The 22,659-nt window shown below is 38.1% G+C and overlaps 1 long non-coding RNA gene across 3 annotated transcripts in view; it reads right to left on the bottom strand.

The window, feature by feature from the left end:
- Positions 1-20,356, bottom strand: part of LOC127483572 (uncharacterized) — a 41,114-nt gene extending 20,758 nt beyond the window's left edge. For 2 of the 3 annotated variants that reach the window (XR_011381275.1, XR_007909987.2), the window contains exons 1-3: positions 20,263-20,356; positions 19,810-19,882; positions 7,930-8,178 (exon numbers count right to left, since the gene is read on the bottom strand). This is a non-coding gene — a long non-coding RNA (uncharacterized lncRNA). Of the gene's footprint in view, positions 1-7,929; positions 8,179-14,878; positions 15,040-19,809; positions 19,883-20,262 lie in introns of all 3 variants that reach the window. The other variant, XR_011381274.1, reaches the window with a different exon arrangement.
- Positions 20,357-22,659: the final 2,303 nt, after the last annotated feature.

Raw genomic sequence — 22,659 nt, 5'->3', positions numbered from 1 at the left:
AATTTCCCAAAGATATTTTCGAATATTATGCTTTGAACTTCCTGTGATCTCTTACCTGGCATATTTTCTTCCTTTACCTTCTTTCATATTGATGACCGTGTTTCTGTGTTTCTGTGTGTAGCACATCTTTAAGCATCTTTTGCAGGGCTGGATGAGTGGTAACAAATTCTTTCAATTTCTGTTTGCTATGAAAGGTCTTTATTTCACCTTCATTCACAAATGAGAGCTTTGAAGGATATAAGATTCTGGGCTTGCAGTTTTTCTCTTTTAGTACTTGGGCTATATCTCACCATTCCCTCCTAGCCTGTAGGGTTCTGATGAGAAGTCTGCTGTAAGTCTAATTGGAGATCCTTTGAGAGTAATCTGACGTTTCTCTCTTGCACATTTTAGGATCTTTCCTTTGTGTTTCACTGTGGTGAGTTTGATTACAACGTGTCATGGTGAGGATCTCTTTTGGTCATGTTTCCTAGGGGTTCTATGAGCTTCCTGAACTAGATGTCTCTGTCCTTCCCCAAACCCAGGAAGTTCTCTGCAATTATCTGACTAAAAAGGCCTTCTAATCCTTTCTCTCTCTCTCTCCATTTCTTCAGGAACTCCTAGAAACCCAAATGTTGGGTTTTTTAATAGTATCCTGTAGATTCCCAACAATATGTTTTAGATTTCTAATTTCCTCTTCTTTTCTTTGGTTTGACTGTATACTTTCCTGTGCTCTGTCTTCTAAGTCTGATATTCTCTCATCTAACTCACTGACTCTGTTTTTAAGGTTCTCTAATGTGTCTGTCATTTGATCTATTGATTTCTTCATTTCATTTTGATTTCTCTTCACTATCACACTTTGCTGTTCTACTAGTTTCTGCATTTGATTTCGATTCCTCCTTAAGATTTCATTTTCTTGAAGGAGATTTTCTATCCTGTCCAGTAAGGTTTTCCATAGCTCAAGCATTTGTTTTTGAAAACTTCTTAATGTTCTTATCATAAATTTTTTGAAATCTGTATCTTGCATTTCTTCCATCTCATCATCTTCATAATCTTGGCTTGGGGTGTCTTGTTCATTTGGGGGTGCCATAATGTCTTCCTTGTTCTTGTTTCCTTGGTTTCTGTGTTTTTTGATTGGCATTGTGGAGATATTCTTTGGATTCTTCTTCCCTCACTGTGGTGTTTTTTTCTTCTTATACTATGACTGTATTAAGTGGAGTGTCGGCTTTTGAAGGAGTCTTAGAGGCTTGAGATCGGTGTGGCCTGAGAGCTCTGTTTGGTTCCTCAGGGTTAAGGGTGTGCCAAAGGTGACACTTCCAGGTTAGGCATGGTAAAGCCACTATGGAAGTCTGTCTGGAGATTACTCAGAAACCTGAATATAACCCTACCATTCAACCCAGCCATACCTCTCCTAGGAATTTACCAAAAGGAAATTAAATTGGCAAAGAAAAAAGCTGTCTGCAAATTAATGTTTATTGCAGCACAATTCACAATTGCTAAGACCTGGAACCAACCCAAATGCCCATCAACAGTAGACTGGATAAAGAAATTATGGGACATGTACTCTATAGAATGCTATACAACAGTCAAAAACAATGAAATCCGGTCATTTGCAACAAAATGGAGGAATCTGGAAAACATCATGCTGAATGAATTAAGCCAGTCCCAAAGGGACAAATATCATATGTTCTCCCTGATTGGCGACAACTAACTGAGCACCAAAGAGGAAACCTGTGGAAGTGAAATGGACACTATGAGAAACAGTGACTTGATCAGCCCTTGTCCTGACTGTTGATATACAATATAATACTTTATCCCTTTTAGTATTTTTTTGTTCAGTACTATTGATTGAACTCTGTAAATAACGCACAATTATTCTTAGGTGTTTAATTTTAACTGAAAAGTGATCCCTGTTAAATATAAGAGTGGAAATAAGAGATGGAGGAGATGTATAATTTCGGACATGCTCAATCAGACTTGTCCCAAATAGTGGAGTTAGAAACATGCCAGGGGATTCCAATTCAATCCCATCAAGGTTGCATGTACCAATGCCATCTCACTAGTCCAAGTGATCAATTTCAGTTCACAATTGATCACACTGACAGGCCTAAGAGACAAAGGGATCACACAAACAAGACTAGTGTCTGCTAATACTAACTGATAGAATAAAAAAGGGAGAGAACAATCCAATATGGGAAGTTGGATACACAGCAGACTCATAGAATGGCAGATATCCTAAATAGCACTCTGGTCTCAGAATCAGCCCTTAAGGCAGTCAGATCTGTCTGAAGATCCCACGAGAGTATTTTAGGCATGGAAAGCCAAGACACTCTGGCAAAAAAAATAAAAAAATGAAAGATCTCTGTGAGTGAGATCCCAGCAGAAAGAACAGGCCATCAAAGCAGGAGGTACCTTTCTCTGAAAGGAGGAGAGAACTTCCACTTTGACTATGACCCTGTCAGAATAAGATCGAAGTCAGTGAACTCAAGAGGCTTCTTGAGTTCTTTTTGGCAACTCATGACTAGAGCCTAGGGAGATTACTGATGCCATAAAAAATAGTGTCAAATTGTTAGGTCATCAACAGGAGTCACTGTGCACTTATTCCTCATGTAGGATCTGTCCTTAATGTGTTGTCCAATGTGAAGTAATGCTATAACTAGTACTGAAACAGTATTTTATAGTTTGTGTTTCTGTGTGGGTGCAAACTGATGAAATCTTTAGTTTATATATACTAAATCAATCTTCTGTATATAAAGATAATCAAAAATGAATCTTGATGTGAATGGAATGGGAAAGGGAGCGGGAGATGGGAGGGATGCAAGTGGGAGGGAAGTTATGGGGGGAAAGCCATTGTAATCCATAAACTGTACTTTGGAAATTTATATTTACTAAATAAAAGTTAAAAAAATTATAAAAAAATAAGATAAAATTGTTAACTGATGCAAAAAAAAAAAGAAATCTTCACAAGAAAATTGGAGTAGTAAACCTTTACTCCTATAGGGGTTCTTTTTATTAACATTTTCCACAAAGTTCTCAGTTCTCCAATTCAAATGAGTTAGACATATGTGCAGATTCTTTCACTTCATTTGTTAATATTTATTGGATTGACTGTATTTGCTTCTTTTCCTTTTCCTTTTCAATCATGCCACTACTGAGATATCATTCATACGCCATAAAATTGACCCTTTGTAAATACACAATGCAGTGGCATTGAACATATTCACAACGTTGTTCTATCAGTTTTAATTTTAGAACATTTTATCCCGTAGAGCCCATGCTTATTAAAGTCACAATTCATATCTCTCTTTCTAAATCCTAGCAACCTCGACTCTGTTTCAGACTCCATGGGTTTTCGCATTTGTGTATTTTGTATTGCTCCTTTTATATTACACCGTTAAAATTTTTTCTCAACTCTAGTAGACTGGAATGTTTTGCTGTGAGATTTAAGTCAGAGTTAAATCTCCATTAATACAGAAAAGTAATGTTTGTTTATAGACTTTGTATACACAAACAAGATGATAGCTGAGAAACAATTTTTAAGATCAATCCCATTCACAATAGCTACAAAAAATTGAATACCATAGAATGCATTTAATCAGTGATGCCAAAGATCTCTACAGTGTAAATTACAAAACATTAAAGAAATAATAGAAGGCACAAAAAATGGAAAAATGTCTGTACTACTGAAAGCAATTTACAGATTTGTTGTGATATCAATCAAAATACCAGGACATTCTGCTCAGAGAAAAAATGATGTTGAAATTCATATGGAAACACAGGAAACTCAAATAGCTAAAGCAATCTTATACAAGAAAAACTAAGCCAGAGACATCATAATACCAGATTTCAAGACATATTACAGGGCAGTTATAATCAAAACAGTCTGACACTGGTACAAAAACAGGTGGATATTACAATGGAACAGAATAGAAACTCCAGAAATCAACTCACACATCTACAACCACTTAGTTTTTTAACAAAAGAGCTAAAATCCATCCCTAGAGAAAGGACAGTCTCCTCAACTAATGGTGCTAGGAAAAGTTTATCTCTGTGTGCAGAAGTATGAAACAAGACCTGTACCTTATACACCTTATACCAAAATCAACTCAAAATGGATGAAGGATCTAAATCTACAACCGGATACCATCAAATTACTGGAGGAAAACATTGGAGAAACTGCAAGACACTGGCATAGGCAAAGACTTCTTGGAAAACACTCCAGAAGCACAGGCAACCAAAGCCAAAATTGACAAAAGGGATTACATTAAGCAGAGAAGCTTGTGCACCACAATAGAAACACTCAGAAATGGAAGAGAAAACCAATTGAATAGGAGAATACATTTGCAAACTATGCAACTGATAAAGGATTAAATCCAGAATCTATAAAGAGCTCAAGAAACTCAACAAGACAAACAATCCAGTTAAGAAATGAGCAAAAGACTTGAACAAGCATTTTCAAAAGATGAAATTCAAATGGCCAACAGACACTTAAAAAATGATCAGAATCACTAGCCATAAAGGAAAGGGAATCAAAATCATGTGAAAATGGCTCCCACACAGAAATCAACAAATAATAAATGCTGGCAAGGATGTGGGGAAAGAGGTTCCCTAATCCACTGTTTGTATGAATGTAAAATAATACAGCTGCCATGGAAGACAGTGTGGAGATACCTCAGAAAGCTGAAAATGGTTATAACATATGGCCCAGCAATCCCACTCTTGGGAATTTGCCCAAGGGAAATGAATCAGCATGTGGAAGAGGTAGCTGTACCCCTACGTTTTTGCAGCTTAATTTATAATAGCTAAGTTATAGAATCAAACCAAGTGTCCATCATCATTATGAATTTTTTTTTTTTTTTTGACAGACAGAATGGACAGTGAGAGAGAGAGACAGAGAGAAAGGTCTTCCTTTTGCATTGGTTCACCCCCTAATGGCCACTGCGGCGGCATGCTGCAACCGAAACCAGGAGCCAGGTCCTTCTCCTGGTCTCCCATGCGGGTGCAGAACCCAGGGATTTGGGCCATCCTCCACTGCACTCTCGGGCCTTCTCAGCCATAAAAAGAATGAAAGCCTGTCTTTTACAACAAAATGGATGTAACTGAAAACATTATACTTAGTGAAATAAGCCAGTCTCCCAAAGACAAATATCATATGTTGTCCCTGATCTGTGGTAACTAATAGAGTACCAAAAATTTGATGTATAGTTGTGAAATTGACATTTTGAGATTTGATGATTTCTTTACAGTCTTTGTCTCTACTGTTGAGGAACAGTACTTTTTTTTTCCTTTTTCTTCTTCTTCTTAATGTTCCTTGAATTCTTTAATTAGTGTAGGGTTATCTTATGAGTATAAAGTAGACTGCAAGTACAGCAGAGTAAATATTAAGAGAGGGAATGAGAAAGGATGGAGGAGGAAGGATGGGAGTGCGGGTAGGAGGGAGATGCTCCTAAATCTCTATATATGAAATACATTACATTTTATACCTTAAATAAAATTTTTAAATGGAAGTTAAAAATTAAATCTCTTAAGAGAAAAACATGTTTTGTATATTCATTAAAGAAATACTAAGCCTTTTTACTGTAATGTAAATTTACAATATATTATCTCAAAAAATGAAAAATAAAAACAACAGAAAAAGGGATAGAAGAAAGAAAGTTGGGAGGAAGGGAAGAGGGGAATATCATTATGTTTTTATGCTTGTAGCTACAAGTCATATTGAATCTGTTAAAATTAATTAAAATTAAAATTTAAAAAGAAGTAGGTTTTAAAATAATGAACCTCCCTTAGATGAATTAATTTTTCCAACAAATGTTAGAGTTATTATTCCAGTGGTTCTGACCCATGCCAGAAAAGAGGTAGGTCCTTGTGTGTCACTGCACATCTACTGAATCTGACTTTTAGGGAGGAGGCAAGGGAATCTTCATCTTAATACACCTCCTATGCCATACACTTAAAAAAAAAAAAAAGATTTATTTTATTCAATAGGCAGGATTACAGGGAGAGAGGGAAAGACAGAGATCTTGCATCCACTGGTTCACTCCCCAGATGGCCACAACTGCTGGAGCTGGGCCGATCCAAAGTCAGGAGCCAGGAGCCAGGAGCCTCTTTTGAGTCTCCTAATGGTTACAAGGGCCCAGACCCTTGGGCCATCCTCTGCTGCTTTCCCAGGCCATCAGCAGGGAGCTGGATGAGAAGTGGAGCAGCCAAGACTCGAGCCAGCTTCCATTTGGGATGCCGGCACTGCAGGGAGAGGCTTACCCGACTATACCACAGCACTGGCCCCAGTGCTATATTCTCATACATACTAAATTTGTCAATTAGAGGCCTAGTTTAAACTAAGATCTGAGGATGAAAAAGAGGTTTAAGATACAGTTCTTGATCTTAGATGATTTTAACACATTGAGTCTACAGATTTTAACAATGTTATTTTGGAAAATATTTACAAATATATTATCTAGAGAAGGATTACTAAAAGAAAAGACCTGAAATGATCAACCACTTTGTTTCCTAAAAATATTCCACAGATGCTGTTTCCCTTATTAGATATAACACACAGAACCAGATGCTTTGACATAGTTAAATTTTCCACATTTGATCCTATAAAATAGATTCATGTTATTATGAATTGTTACATTTAATTATTCATTAAATGACTGTGAACAGAATTACTCTAATATGCTATGTACTGATAAGGGCAACAAATAAAATACAGTCTCTTAAACAGTAGAGAGGGTGAATATAAGAGATGTTCAGATAAATGAGCACTGAGGATAGAGGACAATTTTAAGGAAAGAATAGAAGGAATTGATTCACAGGTAATTGATAAGATTCTTCTAGGAACCAGTGGACAGAGGTGATTCATATAGTAGAAGATACATTTAAAAGTATGTATAGCACCAAAACATATGGAGCGTTTCATTCAAATTTGTTGAAAACATTTACTTCTTCAGAGCCAAGTATTCGCTGATATCTGGAGTACATGACAAAAACTTGATGAAAATAGCTATCTTCTATTTGGGCCCTGTAAAACTCTGGAGACAATTGCTGAAAATTCTTAAGAAGAGGGTCTTAACACAACATTCCTGGTGAAAACTTAGCTGTGCTAACTCCAGTGGGAAAATATATCCATCTGCCATCATGAATATTCTTCCCAATCCTAAAGATCTGCATGGCTATCTCATTCCTCTGTTAGCTAAAAGAATAAGAGATTGCAGAACAAAATGTCGTCCTTGGTGTTTTAATGTGGAACTGACAACTGGCAGCAGCTCAGCAGTTGGCCCATAGTGTGTAATCCCATTAATTCCAGCACCAGTGTGGCTATTTCCACTAAAGGGACCCAGAAGATAGATCTGAACATCCAGAAGCAAGGAAAGAACAGTAGTAATACATATGGCATGTCACAGCAAGGGGTGGACAGGAAAGGAAAGAAATATTAGATTAAGCACATTAAAAATTTAAATTTTGGAAGAAACAGAACAGAACATGGAAAATGAGTACTTAGAGATATTCAAGTATAATACAAAGATTTTATAGAAGCACAAATCTAAAACATTTTCAATATTGAAAATGGGGTAGTTACTACTGAGATAAGAAGTGTTGGCCTAGAATATTCAATGTAAGACCTATATCAAGTCCAGATTTAATACACTGAACAGAAAGAAAAATATAGGAAACCTCAGAATTGGAGAAGAGACCTAGAAGAAGTAAATATGAATTGTAGGCATGGAAAAGAAGAACAAAGGACTAGAACATAAAATAAAGCTTTTTTTTTTTCCTCACTGATTTGAAGAAGGAACCAAGCCTGTGGATGAAATTGCTCAATGAACAATCCAAGCAACGTTAATGATTAAAAAAATGCTTGGAGAAGTTGTAGAGCTTCCAGTAAAAAGAAGTGTTTACAAGCTTCTTACAGAAGAAAAAAAAAATCCCCTAAAAGGAAAAAATATTACATACAATTTATTTGCCACATTGAGAACAAGAAAGCAGCAGAAAACCAGCCGGATTCTGTCCCGGTTGCTCCTTTTCCAGTCCAGCTCTCTGCTGTAGCCCGGGAGTGCAGTGGAGGATGGCCCAGGTCCTTGGGCACTGCACCAGCATGGGAGACCAGGAGGAAGCTCCTGGCTCCTGGCTTCGGATTGGCGTGGTGTGCCGGCTGCAGCGGCCACTGGGGGGGTGAACCATTGGAAAAAGGAAGACCTCTGCCTGTCAAAAAAAAAAAAAAAAGAATGAGAAAAAAAAATTAGCCTGAGCATTCCATTGCTACCCAACATATTAATCCCTGATAAGAAAGAGAAATATGTAGATAGTCTATAGTTCAGGAATTATATTACCCTGTTCTTCCATGAACCAACAGAATTGAATCAGGAGAGATGAAGACAAGAGGAACAGCAATGAGGAGAGGAAGGAATAGACCACACATTTCATATACAAGGAGTCTTCAAAGTACTTTTTGGAACATGCTTACTATTAAAAAGCTTTTGCAACAAAATATGCATCTCTTAATTCCATTTTCCAAGTTTTTTGAAGTGTCATCATGCATATAATTGAAATACATAAAAAGACAGCCTAAAAATGCTAAAAATTTTCATAAGGATGTTCAAAAATGAAGGCAAATATTTTTAAAATATAATTACTTATCTATTTGAAAGGCAGCATGACAGAGAGAGAGAGAGAGAAAATCTTCCATCCACTGGTTTACTCCACAGTGGTTATAGTGGCCCAAGCTAGGCTAATCCAAAGCCAGGAGCCTGGCACTCCTTCCAGGTCTCCCATGTGGGTGGCGGAAGTCCAAGTACTTGAGCCATGAGCCATATTCTGTTGGCCAGGTGTATTAGCAGCTAACTGGATTGGAAGTGGAGAATTTGGGACACAAACCAATGCTCAAATGGGACGCCAGCCTCACAGGTGGCAGTTTAACTTGCTGCACCACAGCACCAACCCCAGAAGAGAAATCTTTTAAATCACTTCGATATAAGTTTTTAGAATTAAAAAAAAAGGATTGATATTTAAAGGAAAATTCTGAACAGAAACTAGAATTCAAAGTACTGCCCTAGTGAAAACTCTGAGGTTAAGTTGGGGTATGGAGAGAGAGAAAAAAAAAAAAGAATTCTAAAATTCTCTTTCAGATTGTGCTGCAAAGCAATGTAAGGGGTTAAATATATTATATTTTCATCTTTTAACATTTATTTAATAAATATAAATTCAAAAGTACAACTTTTGGATTATAGCAGCTTTTTCCCCTGATAACCTCCCTCCCATCCATAACCATCCCATCTCCCGCTCCCTCTTCCATCCCATTCACATCAAGATTCATTTTCAATTATCTTTATATACAGAAGATTAATTTAGTATATACTAAGTAAAGATTTAAACAGTTTGCACCCATATAGAAACACAAAGTATAAAGGACTGTTTGAATACTAGTTATACTGTTAATTCACATAGTACAACATATTAAGGACAGAGATCCTACGTGGGGAGTAAGTGCACAGTGACTCCTGTTGTTGGTTTAACAATTGACACTCCTGTTTATGGCATCAGAAATCAACCTAGGCTCTTGTCATGAGTTGCCAAGGCTATGGAAGCCTTTTGAGTTCACCAACTCCAATCTTATTTAGACAAGGCCATAGTCAAAGTGGAAGTTCTCTCCTCCTTTCAGAGAAAGGTACCTCCTGCTTTGATGGCCTGTTCTTTCTGCTGGGATCTCACTCACAGAGATCTTTCATTTTTTTTTAGTTTTTTTTTTGTTTTTTTTTGTTTTTTTTTTTTCAGCCAGAGTGTCTTGGCTTTCCATGCCTAAAATACTCTCATGGGCTCTTCAGCCAGATCCGACTGCCTTAAGGGATGATTCTGAGGCCAGAGTGCTATTTAGGATATCTGCCATTCTATGAGTCTGCTGTGTATCCCTCTTCCCATGTTGGAGCATTCTCTCCTTTTTAATTCTATCAGTTAGTATTTGTAGACCCTATTCTTGTTTATGTGATCCCTTTCACTCTTAATCCTATCATTATGATTAATTGTGAACAGAAATTTATCACTTGGAATAGTGAGATGGCATTGGTACCTGCCACCTTGATGGGATTGAATTGGAATACCCTGGCATGTTTCTAACACTACCCTAGGGGCAAGTCCGATTGAGCATGTGCCAATTGTACAGATCCTTTCTCTCTTATTCCCACTCTTATATTTAACAGGGATCACTTTTCAGTTAAATTTAAATATCTAAGAATAATTGTGTGTTAATTAAAGAGTTCAACCAATAGTATTAAGTAGAACAAAAAAAAAAATACTATAACGAATAAAGTAGTAAGTTGTTCCTCGACAGTCAGGACAAGGGCTGATCAAGTCACTGTTTCTCATAGTGTCCATTTCACTTCCAAAGGTTTCGTTTTTGGTGCTCGGTTGGTTGTCACTGATCAGGGAGAACATATGATATTTTTCCCTTTGGGACTGACAATTCACTCAGCATGACGTTTTCCAGATTCCTTCATTTTGTTGCAAATGACCAGATTTCATTTTTAGTGCTGTATAGTATTCTATAGAGTACATATTCCATAATTTTTTAATCCAGTCTACTGTTGATGGCCATTTAGGTTGATTCCAGGTCTTAGCTATTGTGAATTGAGCTGCATTAAACATTGAGGTGCAGACAGCTCTTTTATTTGCCAATTTAAATTCCTTTGGGTAAATTCCAAGGAGAGGTATGGCTGGGTTGTATGGTAGCATAATATTCAGGTTTCTGAGAAATCTCCAGACTGACTTCCATAGTGACTTGACCAGTTTGCATTCCCACCAACAGTGGGTTAGTGTCCTTTTTTCCATACATCTTCACCAGCATCTGTTGTTGGTAGATTTCTGTATGTATGCCATTGTAACCAGCGTGACGTGAAACCTCATTGTGGTTTTGATTTGTATTTCCCTGATTGCTAGTTATCCTGAACATTTTTTCATGTGTCTGTTGGCCATTTGAATTTCCTTTTTTGAAAAATGTCTATTGAGGTCCTTGGCCCATCTCTTAAGTGTGTTGTTTGTTTTGTTGTTGTGGAATTTCTTGATCTATTTGTAGATTCTGGTTATTAATCCCTTAACGGTTGCGTAGTTTGCAAATATTTTTTCCCATTCTGTTGGTTGCCTCTTCACTTTCTTGACTGTTTCTTTTGCAGTACAGAAACTTCTCAACTTGATGCAATCCCAATTGTTAATTTTGGTTTTGACTTCCTGTGCCTCCGGGGTCTTTTCCAAGAAGTCTTTGCCTGTGCCTGTATCTTGCAGGGTTTCTCCGATGTTCTCTAATAATTTGATGGTGTCGGATCATAGATTTAGAACTTTAATCCATGTTGAGTGAATTTTTGTGCAAAGTGTGAGGTAGGGGTCTTGCCTCTAGAGATTTACCAAAGCAGACAGTCCACTTAATCTAGAGTCATAGCCAACACAGAGAAAAACAAAGAAGAAGAAACCAAAGATATCTCCACAATGCCAAACATCAAATGCAGAAACAGAGGAAACAAGAACAAGGAAGACATTATGATGCTCCCAAATGAACATGGCACTCCAATATAAGATTATGAAGATGTTGAGATAGAAGAAATGCAGATATGGATTTCAAAAAATTTGTGATAAGAACATTTAGAAGTTATCAAAAACAAATGCATGAACTACAGAAATCCATACAAGACAGGACAGAAAATCTCTCTCATGAAAATGAAATCTTAAGGAGGAATCGAAATGAAATGAGGAATTTAGTACAACATAAAATTGAGATATTGAAGAGAAATCAAAATGAAATCAAGAATTCAATAGAAAAAATGACAAACACATTAGAGAGCCTTAAAAACAGAATCAGTGAGATAAAAGAGAGAATATCAGACTTAGAAAACAGAGCATAGGAAAATATACAGTCAAACCAAAGAAAAGAAGAGGAAATTAGAAATCTAAAACATTTGTTGGGAATCTACAGGATACTATTAAAAAAACCAACATTCGGGTTCTAGGAGTTCCTGAAGGCATGGAGAGAGAGAAAGGATTAGAAGGCCTTTTTAGCGAGATACTAGCAGAAAACTTCCCAGGTTTGGAGAAGGAAAGAGATATCCAAGTACAGGAAGCACATAGAACCCCAAATAAATACGACCAAAAGAGATCCTCACCATGACACATTGTAATCAAACTCACCACAGTGAAACATAAAGAAAAGATGCTAAAATGTGCAAGAGAGAAACATCAGATTACTCTCAAAGGATCTCCAATGAGAGAAGCAGACTTCTCATCAGAAACCCTACAGGCTAGGAGGGAATGGTGAGATATAGCCCAAGTACTAAGAGAGAAAAATTGCCAGCCCAGAATATTATATCCTGCTAAGCTCTCATTTGTGAATGAAGGTGAAATAAAGACCTTTTATAGCAAACAGAAATGGAAAGAATTTGTCACCACTCATCCAGCCCTGCAAAAGATGCTTAAAGATGTGCTACACACAGAAACACAGAAACATGGCCATCAATACGAAAGAAGGTAAAGGAAGAAAACCTGCCAGTAAAAGATCACGGGAAGTTCAAAGCATATATTAGAAATATCTTTTGGTTGCCAGCACCGTGACTCACTTGATTAATCCTCCTCTTGAGGCACTGGCTTCCCATATGGGCACCTGGTTCTAGTCCCAATTGCTTATCTTCCAGTCCAGCTCTCTGCTCTGGCCCAGGTAGGCCGTGGAGGATGGCCCAAATGCTTAGACTCCTGCACCCACATGGGAGACCGGGGGAAGCACCTGGCTCCTGGCTTTCTCTCTGTCTCTCTCTCAGTTTAATTCTGTCAAATTAAAAAAAAAATTAAGAAAAAAAGAAAGAAATATTTTTGGGAAAATGGCAGGGCAAAGTCACAACTTATCAATAGTCACATTGAAAGTAATTGGCCCCAACTCTCCAGTTAAAAGGCACAGACTGGCTGAATGGATTAAAAAACAAAACCCATCTATTTGCTGCTTATGGGATTAAATATATTCTAAATAGCTCAATTTAGGGAGGGCATTGAGCTTTGTGTAGCAGTTAGGATGCCACATATTCCATACCTGAGTGCCTAAATCTGAGTCCCAGCTCTACTCCTGATTCCAGTTTCCTGTTAATGTATACCCTGGAGGCAGCAGGTGACAGCTCAAATAGTTGGGGCCCTGACACTCATATGGGAGACACTGATTGAGTTCCCAATTCCTAAGATCAGTCACTGGGAAGTAAACTTGTAGATGGAAGCCCTTTCTTTCTCTGTCTCCCTTTCTCACTCTCAAATAAATTAAGAAAATAAAGATAAAAATAGAGCTCAATTTGTAGAGGAGGGGAGTCTTTATGGGAAAACAGCTGGTAATTTGTTTCTAAAAAGAGTAGAAACTTCAGGGTTATGATGAGAGCAAACACAGAGATGACAATCATTCCCAAAAGGAAAGCTACGTAAAATAAACTTGACTTTTTCTACAAAAGAAAAGAACAAATTGGAGAGAAACAGACATAATATAAATAAAAAAAGATGAAGTCATATATGTCACATTGTTATAATAAACCAATGAAGTTAACAATACAGCATAAAAATCAGATCAATGAATCTACTTAGAAATTAAGAAACACAATGCTTGATAACTATTGGACCAAAGAAAATACATTCAAGTTTGCAAAGTTACAGAACAAAGGACACTGCATCATGCCAAAACACAGAACATTACAAAAATGTACTTGGAAATATGGTGTTGTCCTAAGTTCCTTACAATTAAATAAAATTCCTAGTTGACATTTTTCATTATAAAATCATGATTTTAAATACATTGACTCTAACTCAAATAGTATTTGTTGATATTCACAATCTTTAGTTACTTCAACATATAAATGCAATCAGTTTATTCAATTTAATAATTTTAGTAAGAGTTTACCTGTAAGGAAAAAGAAAAGACGTTGATAAAAAATGTAACATAGTACTGTTTGGGATAAAAAGTGAAATTCATTAAAATGTTAGAATCAAAGAATTTTGAAACATGGATAATTTGAAAAATTAATGTTTGTGTAGACTTTGAATTGCCATTGCTCTCATATAAAACTCATTCAATGTAAAATGAATCCCATTATATATTCAAGAACAATAATATTTTTTCAGTTCACTTCAGTATTATAAATGTTAATGTGTGCAATGAGTTAGCATGACATTTTTTAAAGACTTATTTATTTATTTGGAAGTGTGTGTTACACAGAGAGAGGAGAGAGAGAGAGAGAAAGAGAGAGAGAGAGAGAAAGAGAGAGAGAGAGAGGTCTTCCATCTTCTGGTTCACTCCCCAATTGGCCACAACGTTCGGAGTTGTGCTGATCCGAAGGCAGGAGCCAAGGGCTTCTTCCGGGTCTCCTGTGCAGGTACAGGGGCCCAAGGACTTGGGCCATCTTCTACTGCTTTCCCTGGCCACAGCAGAGAGCTGGATCACAAGTGGAGCAGCTGGTACTTAAACCAGTACCCATGTGGGATGGCAACTTTACCTGCTACAGCATAGCACCAGCCCCATGCCATTTTACAAGTATTTGCAAACAATTTTAAACTGCCTTTCTGAATATTGCAAAATAGGACTTTGATTTCTTGGCTGTTATACACTTTTAAGTATACTCTTTCCTCAAAAGCTTTATATAACCAGTGGACAAACATGGATAGCCATGGGAAGTATCTATTATCCATTAACTGTCCCAGTTAAAATAATCACAATCGATGCCTTCCTTATACATAAGAAACTATCTCTGAAGTTATTATTGCAATACTTAATCATACTGTTAAAAATGGATGAGAGCTTAACATATAATAAACTTACCACTCCAGCTATTACAAAGATAAGATAATGTATTTGGAATGAGAGTAATAAAATAACTAAGACATAAACCAAAAATAAAGTCACCTAGTAGTGATGAATTAACATGGTACATGCAAATCTTCAGTATTATTGACTGTTTGAAATTCTTTATATTGGATAATTAAATGAATTCTTCATATAAAAGGATTTTGCTTGATCTTTTATGCAAAATAATTTTTCTTCTCGTCTTTGAAAATGACATCCACCTAAATAAGAACAAGCAAATATTATCTGTCCAGAGTTTATTATAGTAAATAAGTCATCATCTGCATTTGGCAGAGACTCAAAGGTAAACAGAGGACTGGGAATGCTTCATAGTGGGGAAAACATGGCAAGCTTCCAGAATGCCCTGATTGGAGATGGTCTACATGCATAAGAAAATGAAAGATAGGGCTAACTTAGAATTTAGGTCTGCTCTGTGATTGGCTGGGGAGCATATTGGCTTTTTGTGGTTGCCATATGTTAGAATCAGAGTCAAAAATTATGGAAGCTAAAAGTAATTGATTTCTTCCATTTGTAAGCAATTGCTATAGAGGATTGTAGCCTGGTTTCCTGGACTAATTGATACAGATTGTGAGAGTTATATTTTAAAATATGATTTGGGGATGAGCACTAAGTTAAGATGCTTTGGATACCTGCAATCCATATCAGAGTGCCTGAATCACATCTCACCTCTGCTTCCAAACTAGCTTCCTGTTAATGTGCATGGGAGACAGCAATGGAAGCTGAAGTATTTGGGCTTCTTCCACATATGTGGAAGACCCAGATGGATTTCCTGGCTCCAGGCTCAACCTAACTCTGTTCCCACTGTTTCACACATTTATTCAGTGAACCAGCAGGTGGTCTCTCTCTCTCTCTCTCTCTCTCTCTCTCTCTCTCTTTCTCTTTCTCTCTTTCTGTCTCTTTCTCTCTCCCCCTTGTTTGCAAAAACTTTTTAAAAATATCATCTGGTTATTATACATTGCATATTTTGGTCATTGGTTCACATCCTTTGTCTGACAGATATTACTTCAATGCAATTTTAATTCATAGTAGTTTTTAGTAGTACCAGAAGAAAACAGACTAGTCTTACTTCTAGGAATATACATTCAATATGACCATTCTTTATTTTAGATTGAAGGTAAAGTTGAAATGCTTCAAGCTCACAAATGCATAGATGTACATATGCAAAAACTCAGAACAAAAATGAACAAAAACAGCAAACATTCAAATAAATAAAGACCCTACATTTTTTCTTTTTTTGACAGGCAGAGTTAGACAGTGAGAGAGAGACACAGAGGGAAAGGTCATCCTTTCCATTGGTTCACCCCCAAAATGGCCGCCAGGGCAGGTGCTCTGGGCAGATCCGAAGCCAGGAGCCAGGAGCTTCCTCCTGGTCTCCCAGGCGGGTGCAGGGCCCAAGCACTTGGGCCATCCTCCACTGCCTTCCTGGGCCACAGCAGAGAGCTGGACTGGAAGAGGAGCAACTGGGACAGAATCCGGCACCCCAACCAGGACTAGAACCTGGGGTGCCAGCACTGCAAGGGGAGGATTAACCAAGTGAGCCATGGCACCGGCCAAGACCCTACATTTTAAAGACTTTACTTCTTTATTTGAGAGGTAGAGTTGCAGACAGTGAGAGAGACAGAGAGAAAGGTCTTCCATATGCTGGTTCGCTCCCTAAATGACCACAACAGCTAAAGCTGGGCCTATCCAAAGCCAGGAGCCAGAAGCTTCCACTGGGTCCCCCATGTGGGAGCAGAGGCCCAAGTGCTTGGGCCATCTTCTACTGCTTTCCCAGGCCACAGCAGAGAGCTGGATGGGAAGAGGAGGAGCCGGGACTCAAACTGGCGCCCATATGGTATGCCGGCACTGAATACAGAGGATTAACCTACTACAACACAGTGTTGGCCCGACCTTACAGTTTAGAAAGAAAAGTGAATCACCATGGCTTTGTGTTTCTGATCTAAAGTACCAAGTTTCTACTTTTTTTATTGCATAGATATACATTGTCAAGCAGAAATATCTTACATTAGATAAAGGTTGTGGATGGAAGTTGACATTTTACTTGTTTTTAACAAATGTATATCATGCTATGTATTAACATTTGTGGCAATTCTATTAGGGGCAAAGCACTGTAGTTGCCCAGCCTTCAAAGATTTCATCTTCCATCAGGGTCAACAGGAAAGAAGCAATGCAAAACCTGTGAGCATAGACAGTGATAAATTTCCATCTATATGTTGCATCATGAACCAAATTGGAAGCTATCCTAACCCACACACAGAATGTGAGTGGAGAGGAACTATTGCTAAGGATAGAGTCTAAAAAATAAGCAGGCTTTAACAAGTTCAAGGAGAGGGGGAGCAATGCAGGCAGAAATGAAAACAATGCATTGTATCAGGGGAGAAGTAGGACAATGAGCTGAACAGATGTCAGGGTGTTTTAAAAAATTCATCATTGCACTGGATGAGGTTAACAAGGTTAGTTGTACCCAATTACAAAGGACCTTATAAACCCATGTTAACTAATTTGAAGCATATTTTGTAGAGAATACCTCTTTTTTCTTTGACAGGCAGAGTTAGACAGAGAGAGAGAGAGAGACAGAGAGAAAGGTCTTCCTTCCGTTGGTTCACCCCTCAAATGGCTGCTATGGCCAACGCGCTGTGCAGATCTGAAGCCAGGAAGCAGATGCTTCCTCCTGGTTTCCCATGTGGGTGCAGGGCCCAAACAATTGGGCCATCCTCCACTGCCTTCCCGGGCCACAGCAGAGAGCTGGACTGGAAGAGGAGCAACCGGGATAGAATCCAGCGCCCCAACCGGAACTAGAACCCTGGGTCCCGGGGGTGCTGCAGGTGGAGGATTAGCCTAGTGAGCCACTGTGCCAGCCTATACCTTTTCAATTTCTATCCAAACCTTTTGTTCAAACAGTATCTAACCAGAGATCTAATATTTAATGACATGAAAACAATCCCTTATGCATTCAACAATATGAGTCACTTGGTCACATTAAGCATTAAGTACAAATGAGAACACTACAATGAACCCCAAAATTAATAGCTTCAGTATATAACATTTCTAAGATTAATTTTTGTTGCCCACTATCAAAATAAAGCTTGAAACATAGGTCTTATTTTTTGTAATGGTATTCAGCTCTTATTAAAGATAAGCCTTATCTGAGGATCTGGGCAGAGAAAGAAAGAGTTTAAATCTAGCAAGCACTGATATTAACAAGCTGACCAGGGATGGGTCATTCAGGTGAGTTTCCCAGTCAGGGTACGGATTGGTAACATTTCACCAATAAACTTCAAATACTTTCTTAACATCTCTCAATGACAAAATGTTATAGGGTGCTGGTTTTTTTCTTAGGAAACACTGTGTTTCTTTATATTCATGTGGGGAGCAACTCGGACTAGACTAAGTTACTGGAATTAAGACTTATTCTATGCATCTGCTCTCCCACAATATGGCGCTGGGAGAGGAGTAAACAAATTTTACACAGCTGCCTCCAGTTCGACCAATAACCTGCAAGAGCTGATCCTGCTCCTGATTGGAGGAGAGCAGCGTACTCGGCGTGTGGGTAGCAGAGTTGGGATTGGTGGAAGAGGACTATAAAGGAGGAGAGAGACAACATGCACCAGGAACATCTATCTGAAGGAACACCTGAGCAGCCCCCGAGAGAGCCGGCCAGCGGTGTGCCGCTCGCCCGCGGAAGTGGGGAAAGTGGCAGGGGGAACCTCCCTTCCACGGAGGTGGAAGGACGGCAGCCAACCTGGGTAGGACCAGCAGCAAACCCGGGAAGGGCCGAGCAGACAAAAGAATAGCGCAGGGTCCTGTGTCGTTCCTCCACGAAGAGGGGGAGCGACAATTCAAAATATTTTATTAGCTAGTAAGAAAGTCCAAATCTGGGTATTTAAGTGAAAAAGAGAAATTATCGGAAGACACGAGGCTCATAGCTTTGATTAGAAAGTGGAAAACAGCTTGAACGATGCACAGGGACCAAGAAAATTCTAAAGTCTATTCAAAAAGAAGTCAACCCTTCTACCAGCAAGGACAGTCTGTTCAGAATGCTGCCAATGTACTGCAGAACACACATTCGACTTCAGGGACTACTGTCACTGTTCTTTTTAGCTGAGCTCAAGTCCTGGGACCATCCCTGGTTCCCTGGGATTGGGAGGAGGATCTTCCCTTAAGCCTTACACATTGGGAAGACAAGCAATGGCAGCTGACAAACAGAATGGGAAGACTATCCTTGAAACTTAGAACATGGCAATCACCCAGTGGTGGAAGAGAAATATCTTGAAGGGTTTCTCTGAAACTCAGTAGGGAATGGTGGCTTGGTGTATTCTGTGTGTACTGAGAGGTCACTTTCTATTTCCTCCACAACACCCTAGAGAAGTCACAGGACATGAATAGAGATAGCTAACTGAATGAAGGTTGGTCATCAGATAGTCTGCCCTTTGGCTTACAGTGGAGAAATGACCAAAGTTGGCATGATGGCAGTAAACATCTGCGTTGGTTGGGACAGCATCTTCTTGACCACATGGGAGTTTGCTGCCAAACTGCACTGAATTTCTGAGGGAATCAATCCTTGAGTCTTTTGCATTCCAGCTTCTCAAACATCCCTAGGGAAAATAACTCAGTGGATAAGTAATCAGAGAAGCTCACAGAGTTTACAAGTAAAGAAATAAATCATCATAATTCCAAGAACTAGTAGGCAATACTCATAGCACATTACACATTCAATTCATTTGTTACTCATATCTTCCTGTGTAATACGTACTAAGATTAGCCTGCATTTTATATTTAAGGTAGAGAAACATTAAATAATGTGTCTTGATTCATACATAAAGGGCAGAACCAGTTTTGAAATCCCAAGCAATCTACTCCCAAGTCCATGTGTGTGGCCTATATGCTATACTTAGGTTAGGACTAAAATTGATATCAACTACATTTGCATAAAAATAGTCTATCATTCATACCTGAATAACATTACTTACCCATATTCATGAAGAAAAGTGGCTAATATTTCTCAAATTTTGGCTCATTGTTCAAACATACTTCAAAAAATTTCTGAAAAATGAAATTAAAAGATAAAATTTCCTTTTGTATATTGAATTCTTTCTGCCTGTGTGTGAGAAAAAAAAATTCCCATTAGTCTCTTGTCCTTATTTCCTCTCTAGTGTTCTTAGAAATTGTTCAAGTCAAACTACTTCCTGAAAAACATATTAAAGATTTAAATACAAGGAGAGAAGAATTTAGTCATTTTTTTCTCAGTAGAGAAAACTAGGTCACTTGGGTAGAGTTTGTGGTGACAGGCATAACTAATCTGAGGATACTTCTGGCAACAGTTTCCTCCCGTAGTACTATGTCCTGTTATATGGGTTGTAATTGACGTTGAATTAATTCAACATAATTTAATATATACAATAAAATATCCCATGAAAACTCACATTTAAATATGAATTAACTAGTGATTGCTTCCTATGCTTAGCCCAGCTCTTGTTCTCAAGTGTTATGCTAGTAGACAAAATTCCGTATTGTTTGGAGAATGAGTCAGGGCTCCATATTCCACAGATTCCGTATCCCAAGATAACCTCTTTATCTCACAACTGAATTTTTAGATCCTATTTATTTCATTTCAATGATACCTATGCTTATGGTTAGTTTTACTCATTACTTCAGACACGACAGGTTAACAACTCCAGTATTACTTATTTCATATAAAATTCTATTCAGAAATTCACATTTCAAATATAGCTACTGTAAGTAACAAGATTCTGTTAACTACTTAGGGCATATTATTAGCATTATTAATCTCAAAAATACCCAAAGGGCATCCATTGATGAGAAAATTTTAAAAAATCCCACAAAATCAAGAATAAAGGAGCTCAGGGTTCTACCTATTCTAGGAGCAGAATCCTCAGCTTGGGATTCTGAGATAGGCCTGTTTATAGCAAGCAACATATGTATCCTCTGCCTGACCAGAGATTTAGCTGACTTCTGATAAAGTTCACGTTTGCCTGGAGTGATTTTTTTTTTTTTTTGCAAAGTACAAGGACAGAAACCTAGGACTTCAAATTTTTAGAAGTCGTAGTATGGGCTGGCGCTGTGGCTCACTTGGTTAATCCTCCACCTGCAGGGCCGGCATCCTATATGGGCACCGGGTTCTAGTCCCAGTTGCTCCTCTTCCAGTCCAGCTCTCTGCTGTGGCCTGGGAAGGCAGTGGAGGATGGCCCAAGTGCTTGGGCCCTGCACCTGCGTGGGAGACCAGGAAGAAGCACCTGGCTCCTGGCTTCAGATTGGCGCAGCACCAGACATAGCAGCCATTTGGAGAGTGAACCAATGGAAAACCTTTCTCTCTCTCTCTCTCTCTCTCTCTCTCTCATTGTCTATAACTCTACCTGTCAAATAAAAAAAAAAGAAGTCATAGTACAACTTTTTATAATTTCTGCTAATAGATATTTATATGTGTGATAGAATTTGATCCAAGGTTCCTGTTCATTTTTAACACCTTCCATTGCAGAGAAAGGAGAATCAGAAATCTATAGACCTTAGGTACCTCTAAAAATTGGAAAGTATGCATGGTCCTCAAAAAAAGGCTCAAATCAAACAAAATAGTTATATTAATTTGCAGCAGGACTATGGCTGGGTCTTGCACTTAGGCCTATGCTAATTATAAAAATACTTAACAAAGTTAGCTCAATAGCCGTGCAAATTAGTTTTTGTTCTACTTTGTTTTAGTTGTTTTCATTTTAGATAATGAAATATTTTGTGGAAAAAATAATATATATATATATATGTAGTTTGCTGGTGATATAAAAATTTCTTTGCAGAAAGCAAAGTTTATTGTAATCGTAGAGTAGATTTTCCTTCTCAGGAAGTTTTAGTGCCCTTTTATCAAGGCATCATGAGCAGCCATCTGGTGGCCTGCACTTAATCTGTCACCAATGTCAAGGAGTTAAAAATAAGTGTTATTAAAATGTATTTAAGATTTTAAAACAGGGACTGGCATTGTAGCATAGTGAGTAAAGCCACTCTTGACAGCACCAGCATCTCATTCAGGTACTGGTTTCCACCTCAGCTGCTCCTCTTCCTACTCAGCTTCCTGCTAATGAGCCTGAGAAAGCAGCAGAAGCTGGCCCAAGCACCTGGGCCCCCTACACCCACTTGGGAGACCCAGAAGAAGCTTGCTCCTGGCTTCAGCCTGGCCCTGCCTGGGTGTTGTAGCCATTTGGGAGAGTGAACCAGTGGATGGAAGACTGTCTGTCTGTCTGTCTCTCTCTCTCTCTTTCTCTCCTCCCTTCATGTAACTCTAATTTTCAAACAGATAAAAATGCTTCCAAAACAGATGGAGCATTATAACAATTTTAAACTAAAATTGTAATGGAACATTGGCAGAACAAAAGTTTGAAAGCTATTAATGAGCTATTAATGTAGATGAAGGGAAACTACCAAAAATTTTAAGGAATGTAATGGCCCTCTCAGATTTATATGTGAAAGATGTACAGTATTGATGGTAGTTGAGAGAGGATGGATGGAAACATTATTTGGGTAGTAAGAAATGCAAGGATCTCAATCATTTTCTTATCTTCTAATTCTACTTTGGTCTTTCCTAAAAACCCATCAGATGTTATAGAATCCACAAACTTGCGTTTATTCACCCAGTGCCTCCTTAGCCAATCACTGACAGACTCCATGGTGATAAAATAAATGAATAAATAAATAAAGTGGGTATTTATTTGCATAGTGCAGAGCAAGCAATACCGGTAGTTACCACTTAATTCCTGACTTCCTGAATGGTTAAGGGTAAGGAATTTTATAGATTTATGTTAGCGTTGAAGGTGCTT

Source organism: Oryctolagus cuniculus, chromosome 13 (assembly GCF_964237555.1).
Source record: "Oryctolagus cuniculus chromosome 13, mOryCun1.1, whole genome shotgun sequence".
Lineage (NCBI taxonomy): Eukaryota > Metazoa > Chordata > Mammalia > Lagomorpha > Leporidae > Oryctolagus > Oryctolagus cuniculus.
This window is presented reverse-complemented; position numbering and strand designations above follow the sequence as displayed.